Source organism: Xyrauchen texanus, chromosome 34 (assembly GCF_025860055.1).
Source record: "Xyrauchen texanus isolate HMW12.3.18 chromosome 34, RBS_HiC_50CHRs, whole genome shotgun sequence".
In the NCBI taxonomy this organism is placed as follows: domain Eukaryota; kingdom Metazoa; phylum Chordata; class Actinopteri; order Cypriniformes; family Catostomidae; genus Xyrauchen; species Xyrauchen texanus.
Genome location: NC_068309.1, coordinates 38,740,630 through 38,755,326, shown reverse-complemented (window position 1 = coordinate 38,755,326; position 14,697 = coordinate 38,740,630).

Genomic DNA, 14,697 nt, shown 5'->3' with positions numbered 1-14,697 from the left:
CACAGTAAAATGTCAGTGAATTAAGTTAATTAGTAAGGTCCCTGTTCAGGCGCCAATATGTAACAAATTAATACTTCTATGAGCACAAGTTCATTATAAATCTGAAATTATTTTGGGAGGGATCTTCATACCAACCTATCACTAATCACTAAACTGGTTGAGTTTCAAAGATAAATAAAAAAACAATATAACAGACAAATGCAATATCAGAAATACAAACTTAAAGTAACATTCCATAAACCAATCATACACATTAATCCCAAATATGTACAAGAAAAAATTATAAATGCAAAAGAAATAGTTCTGATCTGCGTCTGGATAGTTGCATATAGTGAAAGTGACGAAACTTATCTGAATTAGTCCATAGATGAATGATGAAACCTTGTAGTTGATGGTGATGCAATCGGTTCGTTAACACCATTAACGGTCCAAACCAAAATCCATTTATCCACAAGTTAACTCCAGACACAAGCAATAAATAGTCCCAAACTCATGAGTAATATCCATTTTAGATGACACAAGGTGATGAGATATAATGCAGGCAAAGTTGTCCTTTCAGTTTCTAAAATATACTATGCAATAGTAAAATGCACCATTAGGTACAAAAAAAATGTAGAAAAGGAAAGCCTTTTTGATTGAGCATATAACAGTATGTTTCCCAATCAAAGCATCGGTCAGTGTGGTTTGTATCAAAGAACATCCTTGCTTTTCTCTTACAAACAACTTAACTTCTTCTTCTTCTTGTTTTACGGCGGATCGCAGACATATAAGTGCATTACTGCCACCTATAACCCAAATGGACCATTGACACTCTACTTGCACTCTTCTAATTTACCTTACTCCACCAATCTACATACAATCACCCTTAATTCTTAAACCCGCATAGAGGCTGAGGCTTCGTCCAGCGCTGCGTGTTCAGCTCCTCCGTTCCCACACTCAGCCCACATGGAGGGGTAAAACAAAATGAGAGAAGAGAAAAAATAAAATTAAAATAAATAAAAAATAATAATATTAATCAATTCTTACATACTTATATACATTTGTGCAAACCTGTACTTCCCAAATCCTCTAACAATAATGGAGTTATGTTTCCTTCTAGATTTAATATATTTTTAATTGTAAACTGCTCACCTTTTTTACTAGTTCATCCTTCCACTCATTCCTTTCAACAGTATATTTACTACAGTGCATTAAAACATGTTCAACTGTTTCATTAACACCACATATCTCACATAGACCTGTTGGGTGTTTGCCTACTAAGTGCATTGTGCTGTTACATTTACATTGACATTTATGCATTTGGCAAACGCTTTTATCCAAAGCGACTTACAGTGCACTTATTACAGGGATAATCAACCTGGAGCAACCTGGAGTTAAGTGCCTTGCTCAAGGACACAATGGTGATGGCTGTGGGGCTCGGACCAGCATCCTTCTGATTACCAGATATGGTGCTTAGACCACTACACCACCACCACTCCACTCCACTGTTCAACCTTGTGTGCCCCTATCTTAATCTTGAAATTATGTTCTCCTCAAATCTGTTCCCACCTGAAACTCTTCCCTTACACACAACTGACTGTATACCATACAAATGTCTACCTTTTTTGTCAGTGTCCCAATACTGTTGCCATAATTTTATAATATACTTTTTGATTATTTACTTTATTTCTGACCTACTAAAAGGAATCTGGATATCAACCATCTCTCTCTCTATGGCCTTTTTTGCTAAAACATCAGCCTCTTCATTACCTCTCACCCCAATATGAGCCGGTACCCACAAAAACTGTACCTTTATACTATTTTGGTGAAGAGAATATAATTCTTGAGAAATCTCTATTATCATATCTTGTCTAGTTTCTGACTTCTGCTCATTCAGACTAATTAGAACTGAACTAGAATCTGAGCATATTACTGCTTTAGATATTTTAACTTCACTAATCCACCTTATTGCCATAATTATTGCAAACATTTCTCCAGTATACACTGATAGGTAATCTGATATCCTGTTATTTTTATACAATTTTAACTTTGGTATTATGAATGCGGCACCCACATGACCTGTTTTGGGGCATCTGTATAAATGTGCAAATAATCCCCATATCTTGACCCCACATACTCCCTTACATCATATACCTCAGATTCATATGGACCTTCCTCTTGCCTTCTTTCTAATAATTTAAAATCAACTTCTGGTTGGGGCAAAACCCACAGTGGTACTGGAGATAAAGGAATTATTGGAGCATATCTGAATTCTTCCAGTCTCATATCTTTTACTAATTTCCCCACATCCAAAACTATTACACGCTTTCTTCTCATATTCCCAACTAGGCATCAGTACCTTTTTTGTTGGGTGATTCCCACTCTGACCTCTTAGATTTACCCAATAAGAAGCCATTAATTGTTGTCTTCTTATATGCAGAGGCATCTCACCCATCTCTACTTGAAGAGCTGAGACTGGAGAAGTCAAATATGCTCCACAACAAATTCTTAGGGCTTGAGATTGAATTCTATCCAATTTAATTAAATTATATTTATTTGCAGAACCATACACGATGCAACCATAATCCAATATAGATCTTATCATAGATGTATATATAGTTTTTAAAGCCAACCTATCTGCACCCCATTCCTGTCTTGCAATACACCTCATTACATTCACTACTTGCGTACATCTTCCCACCATCTTTCCTATATGTTCTCTCCAGGTTAATCTACTATCAAACCATACTCCTAGAAATCTTATCATACACGTTCCAGTTCTTGTTTATATAATTTAAATTTAACATCCACCTTCCTCTTCATATTTGTAAAAACTATTATCTTTAACTTTTCCACTGAAAACTTGAATCCATTATCCCCTGACCACTTTTCTACTTCATTTAACGCACATTGCATTTTATTTATATTATATTCTATATTCCTTCCTTTAAACCAGAGTGCCCCATCATCAGCAAACAATGATTTCCAAATACTTGTATGTATTCTTGAGAAAACATCATTAATCATGATGATAAATAAAAGTGGACTTATCACACTGCCCTGGGGTGTTCCATTATCAATCACACCACTAGAGGATATAAACCCGCCAACCTTCACCCTAATTCTCCTCCCGATTAAAAACTCTTTAACCCAATTATACATTCTTCCTTTTATATTCATCTTTCCCAGCTTTATTAATAATCCCTCCTTCCACAGCATATCATACGCCTTTTCTATATCAAAGAAAACAGCGATGACACTTTCCTTATTTATGAATGCCTTCCTTATATCAGCTTCTAAAGATAATATTGGATCCAAAGTCCCTCTTCTACACCTAAATCCACTTTGATAAGGAGAAAAACAGCTCCCTTTTTCCAAATGATAAGTCAATCTATCAGTTATCATTCTCTCCATTACTTTGCATAAATGAGAGGTAAGAGCTATTGGACGATAATTTATGGGATTACTTGGGTCTGTCCCTGGCTTTTTAATGGGTATAATTAATGCTTCCTTCCAACTTTGAGGGAGTATACCTTCTTTCCATATTCTATTATAAAATGCTAAAATCACCTTTATAGAAACTTCACTTAAATACTTCATCATACAATAACTAACTCCGTCCAAACCTGGAGAAGATTGTTTCATTCTTCTCACAGCCCTCTTTAATTCACTCATAGAGAATGGGGCATTCAACAGATTATTAACAGTCTCTTTCTCCCCCATTAAATCTGGATATTCTTTCAACACATCATCTCTTATTTTCTTACTCTGATCTGTCAAATTTTCTGAACTATTTACTTTAATAAATGCCTTTAGAAACATTTCCCCTTTCTCTCCATCCTCCACAGCTGTTTCTCCATTCATGCTTAAAACTGGATATCTATTATTCTTTTGAATTCCCTTCATTTTCATGCCCCACACCTCTTCTACTGATGTATTTTTACCTATTTCACAACAGTATGACATCCAATACACCTTCTTGGCTTTCCTAACTGTTCTTCTTACAACTGCTTGTGCTTGTTTATAATCTATCAAATTTTGAAAATTATGTGATTTCCTGACTCTCCTAAATGCTTTCCTTTTTCTTCTTATGGCACATGCACTCTCTTCATTCCACCAGGGAACTATTTTAATATTTCTACCCCCTTTACTTTTTGGTATATATTTATTTGCTGCTATTTGAATTGCATGAACTATTTCTCTACTGATCGTCTCTATCGATCTATCCATTTCTATTATAATGTTCTTTAATCCCTCCTCACTCAAACTCATAAATTCTTCCCAACTCTTATTTATCATACCTCCATTTACCCATATTTCCCTGATTCACATCACTTCTTCCTGCATTTACTTGCACTGTTGTTAATATAGGATAGTGATCACTTCCTATAGTGTCTTGTCGCATTATTTCCCATTCAGTACTCCCTGCAATTGAACAAGATGTCAATGTTAAATCTAAAAAAGATTCTTTCCCTGTATCCACATTTACACTTGTGTAACCTCCATCATTCAAACACACCAAATTCTTAATTTCTATCAGATCTTCCACCACCCGACCATTACCATCTGTCACTAAATCTCCCCATAACGTACTATGTGCATTGAAGTCCCCGCACCAAATCACCCTATCTCCATTTTATCCCTCTATTTGTTCTAAATCATTCAACATTAATTTTTTTACAAGGATTATAAACATTTATTGTTACATAGTTTAATCCATTCACCCACACCTCCACTACCACATACTCTATAGTTATACCATATTATATATATGAACAGCTAGAAATTTACTTTGTTCACAATCATTGTATCGTCTGTGATCCTACCATCCATCTCTGAACCTAACTCATTCCTTCCCTCCATTTGCAAGACTCTCTCTTTAACTTTCTCTTTATTCTTTGCATCAACCATTTTAACAGCTTTTGCATAAGTAATGTTCTTCTTAGCTCTCTCATTCTGCACTTCAATAGCTCTCTTCCTCACCTCACATCCCCCAAACGCTACACTATGTTCTCCTCCACAGTTACAACATTTAAGTCCAGCTCCTTCACATTTGCCATAATCATGCTCCCCCCCACATCTTGCACATCTTTTCTTAGACTTACACACCAAAGCAACATGCCCATACTTTTGGCAATTATAGCATCTTAAGGGAGGGGTTATATATGGTCTCACTGTGTAACTGATAAATCCATGTTTGACCTTTTCCGGCAAAATAACTCCTTCAAATCTAATCTCTACTGAGAGACTCTCTATTCTATTCCCTTCTCTATTCATAAATAAATGTCTTGCACCAACTATATGCCCTCCATTTATGTTATTTTTAAGTTCTTCCATAGACACTCCTAATGGCACACCAGATATAACTCCACTTACCCACTGCCTCTGACCTACAAGTTTGCTACTCACCACTTCCTGTTTACACTTTACTTTAATTTTCATCACTTTCCTTTGTTGTTCTTCATTGTTACATACTACCAACAGATCTCCATTCTTTAACACACTTGCAAGCTTAATCTCTCCAACTACATTCCTCAACTCTTTCGTTAATGCTATTGGACTTACCTTTTGTAATCCACCTTCCTATTTGAATTTCAGTATTACCTTCAACTCATCCAAATTTTCACTCCTCGCTTCTTGTTCATCTCTACTCTCCCCAGAACTTCTTACCTCCCTTTCCTGTTGAATTTTCTTTCTTTTCTTTGATCCTGCATCTTCCTTCGTAAGTCTGTTTCCCTCTATCCTACCAACATCCATTTGATCATCCTCCTCATCTGATTCATCAATACTTACTAGTGTCTCTGGTCCATTTCATTACGATTTTTCCTATATTTTGTCATTATTGACTTTGCTGCGTTCGCCGCCATCCACCCTCTTTCCCAAACTCTACCGCCGTTTTTTTGAAACACACCAAAACAGCCACTTCCGACATCTCTCGTTCAACTTAACTTCTTCTACTACATCCCTGTATTTAAACCTAACCCACAGCAACATTAGTGCCCCCTAATGGTGGGTAGTAGAACAATAACAGATGTAACATTTAACTGTTACAGTCGTTTGTTGGCAATTAATTGATAGTCCATGTATTCCATGTTTAGTAAATCATTAGACCAAAGTGATTCAGACAGAGATCAGTGAGGTGCATCGCAATTCAACCAGCAGGTCATCTCGCTGAGGTCTATCCCACGTCAAAGGTTCAGGCAGTGGCATATGAAGTATCCCATGTCTTATGGTTAGAGTTGGCATCAGTTAATTCCCTGAATTCAATCATAATAGACTGAAGTGATGTCTGGCTGGCACCAGCTGCATTTAGTCTTCATCACTCAGAGACACATAGCAGTTGAATCTGACTCAAAGCACGAACAGAGGTGGATCTGGCCGGCTCTGGTAACCTCGGGATTTGAATGACACAGGTAAACAAATAGAATAATATTAGCGTAGATGCCATTTGCAGAGTTATAGAGCATGATAAATGTTTCTGGTTCTGGCAGACCTAACTAAAGCAGCCTAATTTTTAGTTGATGGATAAAAAAGGTGCATGGCTGGCTAAATAGACAAGTCTTTAATCTAGACTTAAACTGAGTGAGTGTGTCTGTGTCCCAAACAGTGTTAGGGAGACTATTCCACAGTGTAGTTGTTATGATTTGGGAAGCAGGAGAAGGCAGATGGGTGGTTTGGATCCAAGTGCGGTTTTTTATTAATAAACAAAAAGAACACAAACACTGGGGGAAAGAAAACATCCATGATGGGAAAAGGAACCTCGAACGAGAGAGTGATACAAGGAAACCATGGAACGGGAACAAGGAGCTAACACATACAACGATCGACAAACAAACAGAGGAAAGGCAGGGTTTAAATACACAAAGGAACAAACAAGGGAATGAGGGACACCTGGAAGAAACAATCAAGGGAACACCAATCATAAAAAAAACCAAACAGGAACTAAACTAAACTTCAACATAAAAGCACAAAAAAACAAAAGACAACAGTGAACATGACAATAGTAGCCAAATAGGAAAATTAACTCCTTTTGTTTGACATTCTAGGAACTATTAACAGGCCAGAATTTTGTGATTGTAATGAACGTGATGTAATATACCGTGATAGAATGGCACTTAAGTACTGCGGAGCTAGACCATTCAAAACTTTGTACATAGTTAACAAAATGTTAAAATGAATATGAAATTTAATAGGTAGCCAATGTAATGATGATAAAATGGGGCTAATATGATCATATTGCTTGGTTCTAGTCAGCACTCTGGCAGCTGCATTTTGAACCAATTGAATTTATTTGTTTAACTTACTGGACATCCTCCCAGTAATGCATTACAATAATCTAGTCTTGAGGTCATGAATGCATTAATTCATTTTTCAGCATCAGCATCAGAGAGCACGTGTCATAACAGCAATATTTATGAGGTGGAAGAATGCTGTTCTACAAACACTGGAAATTAGATTTTCAAAGGACAGATTGTATTGAAATATAACACCTAGGAGTCCCGTGACGCCATGTGAGGAGCGGACGTGTAAATGACAAGCTCTGCACACTTGGCTAGTTTTGAATAATTTTTATGCCATAAACTGGTGAGATTCAACACACCTGCTACATAACTGTTCTATGAATTCAACATGGCAAACAAGTCAAAATCCTTGGGCTCAGGAGATATTCAAAGATACTTATGTGCTCAAGATGAAACCTCTGATGGGCCTGTGGAGCAAGAAATCCAGCATCAACTGTCCAATATGTCTGTAATGCTGACGAAAGTTGTTGCTGACTTGGAAGATCTTGCTGTAATATGTTGATCAATTACTGCGATGGAAAATAAATTCTCTGAGTTGGTTAAAAGATTTTCGGAGGTCGAGAGATGGATCGATTATCTGGAGTCATCGGAGAGGGGATTATCTGCTAATCCACTAGTGACCAATGTTGGATTATACATGCAGATGAATTGAAACATGAATCTAGGAAAAACCCAACCTTTTTAATCCTGGAATTCCTCAGCATCATAAATTAATGGACCAAGCATCAACTTCCTACTGTAGGCCTGTCTTTGGACCATAAAATGGTCAAGACACTCTAAACAACCTAATATAAAGCATAAAAGGTCATGGGTCAGAAAGGCCCCTCAGCACGACCTTCTGACACAGAGTTAAAGCAGACTTCTCTTTGAAAGGTTTCCAAAAGACCATCAGATTTGCATGACTTGAATACTAATACCTTTCATCTTAATCCAGGAACATTTCTGTGACTGTGAAACTTGCTAAATAAACATTAGCTAGCAATACTATGTACATTTTTAACTAAATATCAATAACTTTGTTTTGTCAATTCTGTTGCTTGTGAAAAAGTAGTAATGGTAGGCAGAGAGCAGATGCTGTTCAGACTTTCTTTTTTTAGGCCTGCTAGTTAGTTAAGTTATCTAGCTTGTTGATTTTCCCATGTAATACAAAATGGTAGATATCTTTCTATAATGTAGCAGATAGCCTTTCCCATCCATCACACAGTAAAAAAAAAAAATACAAATAAATAAACCTTCAGCTGCCAAGTTATGCTACTGAGAATTTGGGGGTAAAATGAGCTAATGGCAATAATTGTCCTAAAAGTAGGCTTCATTTTCTATATCCAATATATATTTAATGTATGTATTTAGTTGGGGTAAAATATGAAATTTCTTTGACATGTTTGGTGAGAATCACCAATTCTACATAGAAATATATTTTGTTTAGTAGATTTCTTTGACTTTATTTATTTAAAATTGACTGCACTATCCTTTCACTCTCTGTTATCGACATGCCTGGAGCAAGAACTCCACACACTGCAGTGCGTTTAGATGCGTAGCGTCCTGTTCACAAGGAAAGTGTGAGAGGGCTGTCTGCAGTTGGACATTCTGGTTAGTCTGCAAGCCTTTGGTGACTATTCAGTGTATGGATTTATGATGAACAAACTGCTGGCTACCAATTGTTGTACTTTTTTTCTGTTGTAGAGATGGATAGAGACTATGGCTCCCTGCTCAGCACCCTCAAGAAGAGAAGGCAGCTGACTGCTGATGAATTTAGGTTCATGAGGGCATGAGCACACAGGAGAAAGATCTGCTGGACCAGGAAATACTGCAGGAACACCCGGACCACGAGGATATGGAGGATGAGATGGAACCTGATCCCCACCCAAGACCATCAACTGGGTATGCATAAATGTGTATGTATTGTTTGTTTCTATTTCTCATATGACTGATACTCACAGTAACACTAACACTGTTACTCTTATTATTTTGGGTATGGCTAGCCATTCTCACACAGGTCCCAAGTCAGCTAGAAAGCGTAATCGCTTCCTTGACTCTGTTTCTTATCCGTTGTACTCTGACATCAATTCACAGGCACCAAAACCTCTCCTATTTAAGCCTAGCCATCTATTCGATATTTACATAGGTAGCATGAGTCAGGCTGTGCGGTCATTCTCCAATATGATGTTGCGAGAAATTTACTTTTTCATGCTGTTTTTTACTTGGGCTGTAGTTGCTGAGATATGCAGCTTTACAAATTGTCAGGGGTGGGTACTTAACTGTCCATCATATTCTAGCTACCAAGGAGCTTAGATGGAGGTTACCCCCGATGAATTTTACAAATTTGTTGGGTTGCTCATTTACATAGGGTATTCAATTCTCCCTGATTCCCATTGTCATTGGGGAACCAAGTCACTTCAGGGCTAGTGGGTGAGGGGATGTATGTCGCGTGACCGCTACAAGGCTCTATTAGCAGCTCTACATGTTGTAGACCCTACCACAGACCCTCGCCTTAGGAAGTTGCGTCATCTTATGGACCACCTAAGAAATAAATGCCAGCAGCTCTTTCAGCCTAACCAAAATCTTGCATTAGATGAAGTGGTCAAGTCTAAAGCTCGGTCAGGATTTAAACAATACATGAAGGGCAAGCCTACTCGGTGGGGTTTGAAATTATGGGTAATTGCAACATCAGACTTAGAATATACTCTCAAATGTAATGTTTACATGGGTAGTCATGATGGGTATGCCACTGACTTGGCCACCAAAGTAGTTGAATCATTACTGCAGCCATTCAAAGACCAGGGCCACAATGTTTTGTTTGACAACTTTTACACATCCCCAGCTCTTATGGTTAAGTTGTTAGAAATGGGAACTAATGCCTGTGGGACATGCAGGGTGAATCGTAAACTGTTTCCTGCAGAATTTAAAGACATCAAAAGAGGGGTATGCAAGACAGCTTGTGGGGATTTGAGGTGGTGTAGGATTGAGAATATACTTTTAATTCAGTGGAAGGACACGTGTGCTGTTACATGCATCTCCGATTTCCACAACTCGAATGCCTCAACCAAAATTACTAGTTTGGCAAAAAATGATGGCGACTGGACAAAAGAAGTAGCCCTCCAGTCCACTGTCATCAGCGATTATAACAAAAACATGGGCGGTGTTGATAGGTCAGACCAAATTATAAAATCTTATTTTATAAAATTATTAAATCAAAACTCAGAAGTGGTGGAAGACTCTTTTTTCCACTTCATAGACATTGCTGTCGTCAATAGTTTCATATTGTTTAAGGAATGGCAACATATTCATGCAGCACCAGGGGATGAACGTAGACCGTTGAACTTAACCAAGACAGATTTCAGAGAAAACCTGGCTCATCAGCTAGGAGGTATCGATATTCATGCAAGTTTCCCTTTGCAAACATTAAAGCCTGTAGTCCCTCCTTCGTCATCACTCCACACAGCTCATGTCCCTACATTTGAAGAGATGTTGGCTAAGAGATGTTGGCTATGCTATCAGAAAAGTAGGACTGAAAATAAAACTAAAGTAGCTTGTTGCGCGCTGGAATGTAATGGCAAAAGACTTTGCTTGGTTCGCGATAGGAACTGTTTTTCAGTCTTGGCACTAGACGAAGTGTTACGCGAAGAGGCCTAGGTTGGGCTGTGTTTACTGGTGTTGTTCTCCCCCTCCCCTCTTTTCTCACTCTCTTCTCTCCACATGTATTGCAGTTGTTGAGTATTTATGAATTTATATATATTCTGTTCCTGCACTCTTTATTATAAATATATTTACTGTAGAAAGTTTGAAAGTTTGATTTTCTATCTTTTGCTGTGTAATTTGTGTGTAATTCTAATGTTCAAATTAAATAAAGTGTGTGTTTTATTGAACCTATAAAATGTATATTTCAGTGTTTGTGTCCTTCAATTTCAGATGCAATCTCGATTTATTATTACAGGTGCTCAAATGGAGTATTTGAGGAGTGGTCATGTGAAATGTATCTTTCACATTCTAAATGCTTGTTTTAATCCGTTTTCCCACTAATAACTAGAATGGTCATAACTTTTAAACAATAGATTATATTTCTAATCTCTCTGCTATGTTACATTGCACACACAATTATGTATATTTCATACACTCCAAGTATCCCTCTAGCCTGTAAGTAAAATGGTTGAAAATGCAGTTTTCTGATGAAGTATGGTGGTGTCACGAACACCGGTGAAGGCGCCTCCTCCTTCGGCCACCGGAGATCGGATTCACCGGAGTATTGACCTTAAAGACTACATTTCCCATAAGCCCACATTCCTAGGTCTGATTATGCTACAGCTGTTCCTTGTTGTCTCTTCCCTATTTAAATCATGTCTGTTTACTCCTTCATTGCAAAGTCTTGTTTGCTCCGGCTACATTACCAAGCGTTATCCTGTCTGTACTTTTGATATACCATATACCATATACCATATACCATATACCATATACCATATACCATATACCATATACCATATACCATATACCATGTACCAACCTTGCTTTGTTTCCTCGACCACGTTTGTTTGCCACCTGCCGTTTGTACTACTGCCTGCCTTTTGATTACCGTTGTTTGCTGCCTGTCCTTATCCTCTGCCTGCTCTCACCTCGACCCTGCCTACCTACTATATCTCTGTCTGCCTGTTGCTCGACCCTGCCTGTACGACCTGAGTATTCCTCTTTTAATAAACCACTTATGGATCCCAACTCACCTTCATTACAGGTGGCCGGAGAAGATTTTTGTAAAAATTGCTGTGTGAATTCTTGTTAATAAAGGATGATTACCATTAAATAATCATACATATATTTATATAATTTGAAAGCCCTAGTTCTCCTCTCCAAAATTTTATATAGAATCAGGTGTGTGATGTTATATGAATATAATATGAATACCATATTCTGGCACAGAATGGAATTTTTGGAATTTTAGGCTCAGGCTGGAAAGGGTTAAATATAGATTAATCTCGCTCTAAAGGAGTTGAAAGGATAAGCAACACTCCGAAAAACAATTATGTGAGTTGTCTGTAACTTGCAATGCTGAAGAATTGCTCTTTACAAGAACTAGAGTGAAAATACCATGCTGCAAACTGCTAAGAACGCGCTGACATTCATATGCATGATGAAACTGTGTTCTCATTAGTGTTGACCAAAGATCATCATTTACTGGTGTTGGTTGCTATGATGATGAAAGTTCACGGGAAGTGCTAAAAATAATCTTCCGGGGCAATTTACCATGCATGTGCAACCTGCCGACGCCATATTGTAAACACAGTACAGCTAAGATATTAGCAAAACACCGCCAAGCTAATAGCATAACACAGCACCGCTAAACTAACAAGTTAGCAATCTTTAATTGAAAGTGTACAATAACCCTAGCACCAAAAGATAGAGACTAGCATCCAGCAGCCTGTAACAATTCAATACAGATTGTTTTTGAGCAAACTTTAAACAATTTAACCCTTTATTACCTAAAACTTTAAACTTATCTCTCATGCATTTTATTAAATTTTTCTAAATCTCCATTATCTCATAACACAAATTACGGTCTCTCAATAAGCAATTGAGTTGAAGTTAATTTAAGCTGAGATGGGAGAGCTGATTAAAATGTTATAGTCTTCGCAGTTCCTTTATTTCCACTTATCAATTTCTTATCTAAGCTGAACTACCTGATAATAATAAGTCTGAAACAGTGTATGTTTACAGAAAACTTACAGCTGCCTCTCATTCTTGTTATTATCTGCCACCCATTAATTTCCAGTTTATTTTAATTACTTATTGGCTGTTTTCATTTTATTTCACTTGTGTGATTCTGTTCTATGTGGAAGGGCAGTCTCCTGACAATACAGAAATAAAACTTCCCCAATGTGGAATTTTAAATTGATAACATTTCTCCAATTAAATTCACAATCATCGAGCCCCAAGCATCAATCAGGATCCCTGTTATTGCTATTAAGCATAACGACATAATATTTATTGTTGGATTTTGTTTATTTAGTCTTTGATTATTGTCCTAACTTTTCTATCCCTACTGTTTACAGTCTAGAGAAAAAGCCTGTTGAACCACAGATAATTCTGGTTAAAATATGTAATCAATAAGAGTCATCTTGAAATGTCAAATCATTAACCAAATTTTGTGTGTTCTCCCTAGTCTGAACCTCACACAACTACTTTCTTTGTGTTTATCAACGCAATCCAAATTCCGATATCCATACGCAGCCACGTCTGTAAATAAATTGCAGAGAGAAGCAGCAGGTAACCGTCACCACACCCCAAACATGCCTTTGAGGCTTCTGTGTTAAGCAGTTCAACTGTACCGCATAAACAGATGTATGGTGTCAATCCTGCCAGATTGAAAAGAAAGAAACATTCAATTACACTTCACTATCTGTTCACATTCACTCAAAACAACACTTAGCTGTTACTACCCTTCATTTGTGTCCCCACACATTGAACCCAACATCTAGCTGTAACACTTCACTTAGGCCCTTAACCCTGTGTATATCTGTGTCAGCTCTCTCTCCCTAGTCAACAAGCCCAAGCCCACAGCATACTTCAAGAAGAATCCACACAATGCCGAAAATAAATACATTTCATACTCCTTTTGTCACACCCAATGACAGGAATACAGGCGCCAGGCACAGCAGTGACCGACACGGCACCGGCTTATGGACTGAACACTAAGCCATTAGCCTCAACCACATTCTAATTCAACATGACAGAAACTCATACAAGACAGAAAGTCATACAACAGCTCATGACGAGTTATATGCATACATCAAGAACTGTGAAAAAGACTTCATTGAACTGTGGCTTCATCAGCACCCACAGTCACCTAGAGTACCCAGATTAGCCAAGACACAAAGCGCCAATCTCTAAATGGGTCCACCGAAACCAAGTGAACAGAAACAAGCTCCAAGACCAGAAAAGGGTGGAGCTTGAAACAGTCTGACACAGGTTGACATAGTCTGAAACAGTTTACAACAGTCCCTTAACACACCCAAACACTATAGGGAAATATCAAACAAGTTTCCTCATAGATAAGGCACCCAACATTACTTTCAGGTACTCAGAAACTCTATCTACTCTTAGTTCATATGAGGTCACACTAACCCCTCAACATTGGTTATGTAACTTACACATTATGATAGGGCACACTCAAATAGGCAAAATGCTAAAGCTAATCCAGTTAGCTAGCAAAAAAAGTCAGGGGCTCTATATATGGATTGACTCTTTGTGCTTTTCGTTCACGAACCACCATGAAATAATAGAGCATTCAGAAAGCCTCGTGCGAATAAGACATTTATCCGTGATATGCCATGATATTGTGGACAAAGAAACCGTCCCAATTAAATTGAAGGAACTTAATGCGTTACACTACTCAATTGAACCATGCGGATCAATTTCCAAAAGAACACAA